The following is a 3,527-nucleotide window of genomic DNA, read 5'->3' on the forward strand; positions in this document are numbered from 1 at the left end:
CTTCAAGTTGGTCAGTTAATTTCTCTTGAAGAGAAGAATCTGTAGCCTTTAAAAATAATTCAATCTTTTGACTTTCCATACCTTGTTGGTCATCATGATCTAGTTGGGCAAATTTTCTTTCAAATTCTCGATGAAGAGCAGTAGCGGTTAGACCCTTATTGGGCCTCTCGATCCATTCGGTGAAGACTTTCTTTGTCATAATGCTAGAATCTTCAAGGAAAAATTATTCCCGAAGAGCCTTCTTGAACACAGTCCATCCTGCATCTTTTTGAAAAAGACCATGAATTCGGTCCTGGAGACCATGCACAGCCAGACGGGAAAAATAACGGCTCCAGGCTTGTTGAGGGACTCTAAAGAAGACCATCTTGTCAGTATAAAGGCGGATAAAAGAGGATACATTTTGCCCGCTAAATTTCTTGAGCTATTGTCCAACTGCTTCTAAGGCTTTAATGGCAGCAGCATCAATCCGCTCTTCTTCTTGTCTTCGTTGTTGTTGTAATTGCAATTGCTGCTGAAGTTGCAACTGTTGTTGTTGGCTTTCTTGCATTAGACGAACCAACTGTTGCGAGGTATCTCCTCCTGAACTTGATGATTCTCCCATTGGACTTCTTCTTCCGCAGTGGACCTTCACGTTGGGTTCACTACTATCGTCGCGTTAAGGGTTGAAGGTCTACCACCGGGGCTTTAGTACAAAAGAGGAGTTTAGGATTCAAGGTTCAGGAAGGGGAAATAGATTGGGGTTTAATAAGATCCGGGATTTAGAAATGATTTAGGTATGGAAGAAGAGTGCAAGCTTTTTCACTATGTATTTAGCATACATGATCGGAATAAATAAGTCTATCTTGATTACATCAAATGCCTCTAGATACATACATCATATCATAAAGGATATTTCCAGATTCTCAATTCAATTTATGAATATCAAATACAAGATCTAATGGCATTTATTTCAAGTACATAGATGGATTTCAACCCTTTGGAACAAGTATTATGTTGATAGACTCAAATGCATTCAAGAGTTGGGCTAATGATACATGAAATGAATTGAAGAAGCATAATTTTAGCTTCAGCCCTGTTTTAAAACAGAAAATTCCAGCCCATAATCAAGCTCAAAATGAGTGTATAAACTCAAGAAGAAACACCTCTAATCATTAATGAACAATGCCCTGATGAAAAGAGGTCATTTCCTTCCATTACAACCATATAAATCCCATGTTTGCTCATAAAAATGGACCATAACAGTGGGCTGCCCTGTTTTTGACTGGTTATTTCAGCCTATAACAGCCCGTATACCTTCAATATCCTCACCCTTTGCTTGCCCCAAAGTCACTCAAGTACTTGGGTACAAGTCGGGCTTCATTGGACCAAGAATAAGGTAGAAAAAATGAGAGAAGTCGTGCATAAGAGCAGGCTGAATACTATTCTCTCAGATTTCCCTCTTTTATAGACTATTTCAGTATGCATTCTTGTCAGACCAAAGGGGCAGAGAAGTGGAGCTCTCACCATGTTTACATCTTCAATAGTTGGGTGTGTTGATCTTCAGTTTGCATGCTCCAAATCATGCACCATAGCTCCAGCTCTCTCCAGTTTGCTTCAGACTGTGCAGCCTGCATTTTGCGTCAAAAAAATGCGGGCTGCTTCCTACTCAGCCCCTGGTCACTTTTTGGCCTACCCAGGTCACTTGCTGGTCACTTAAGTCTATTACTCCAGGTCCCATGTGAGCCTAGTGGACTTTTGGTAACTTTTGGCAATTTTCTTGAGTTTTGACCATATTTTTGTACCTGAATCAATGTGATTTATCCAGCAGATTGTCAATTACTTCCAGCTGACCAAGTTGTAGGTTCCCATAGACTTATTTTTCATAAATATACATGGTATAACTGAAAATTATATGCTAAATACAAAAGAACTTGTGTAACTAAGGTGGTTTTTGGATAACAATGTCTGAATTTTGTATGCAAATTCCTCATATAACTTCTAGTGAAGTTCTTCTGTGTTCATAAGAATCCCATAATTTATATTATGAACAGTAAACTCTTTGACAACGGTCTCACTGTATTGATCGACCGATTGTATAGACGTGGCAGCCCTGTAAGTCACTCATCTTTCTTGTCTGTAGTTACCATGTTTAATTAGAATGCATTATTGTATGGTGGACTGATGTGGAGCTCACACACCCTTCTTTTTTGGTCACCTGATCCATGGAGAACTTTTCTATATAGTAGTGATATATTATCATGATTGTACTAGTTGCTTTCATTATGCGATCATGTATTTATTTCATGTATCAATGTTATGACTTAAGAACACTTTGTTTTTGTTTACACAAGCATTGTACACAGTGCAGAAACTATTTTGTATGGCCCAAATAAAGCACACAGTGCTATATGTGGCACCACATCAAATTTTTTTCTTATTATCATCGCTATTAGCGTCGCAAATTTACCTGCATGCGTTGTTATTAGCGTCGCTATTTGTGTTGATATCAGCGACGCTTGATATCAACGCAAATAGCAACGATGATAACGACACTTATACCAACTGTTCTATGGCGTCGCCAATAACGATGCTTTTTGTGACGACGGTGGAAAATTTTGTTATTTATATTTTCATCACTTTTAATGTCGGTATAAGGCCTATATCTTGTAGTGATTATTTTCAAATAAAGTGGGGTAAAACACATATGTCTTGATTACCCAATCCATTTGGCTCATGTCTTTAATCTCCAACACATTTTCCATTACAATACCTTAGTATTTATAACCTTTGGTAGGCTTGATTATAGTAGGTGACTTAGGCAATGTGTCCGTGAAATCAACCTCAATTAGGCTTGATTATAGGTGACATGCACACTCTATTTTTTAACTCTAACCTAATTTGGGTTAACCAAAGTGCAACAAGCTTACATATGTGAGAAAAATGAAAAAGTTTAGCCTTATCAACATGGAATGCCACATCATTATGATAATTTTAACCTCAAATAGTGTTTGATTATAGTAGGTGACATGGGCAATGCGTCCTTAAAATCAACCTCAATTAGGCTTGATTATTGGTGACATGCACAATCTATTTTTAAACTCTAACATAATTTGGGCTATCAAAGTAACTGTAACAATCTTACACATGTGACCAAAATGAAAACATTTAGCCTTACCAGCATGGGATGTAACATCTTTCTATAATTTTAATATGTTTCTTTGGAGGCTAATTATGTTGAACCTTTTCAAGGGTAGATATAGTCTATTGACGCTTATTTTAGGACATATACCTTATGAAAAAGTAGATTATTTTCATATCATTTTACAATGCACATGCATTAGAAATGTGTGGAAGAATATGCAAAAATGACATGCTACAATTGGTTCCTAATTTCCATGAGTTTTGAGCTACCTCACATGGTGGTCAATATTAAATTATTGATCAATAACATCACATTTATAGGGCTTGATGCATCACGAATTAATCTTTATAGAATTGAGAAGAATTTTTATTAAATTTTGTGATCAAAGATAAGAAGCAATGTTGTA

The sequence above is a fragment of the Lygodium microphyllum genome, chromosome 13 (genome assembly GCF_053477565.2).
Source record: "Lygodium microphyllum isolate KBCC chromosome 13, Lygodium_microphyllum_v1.1.10, whole genome shotgun sequence".
NCBI classification, from domain to species: Eukaryota; Viridiplantae; Streptophyta; class Polypodiopsida; order Schizaeales; family Lygodiaceae; genus Lygodium; species Lygodium microphyllum.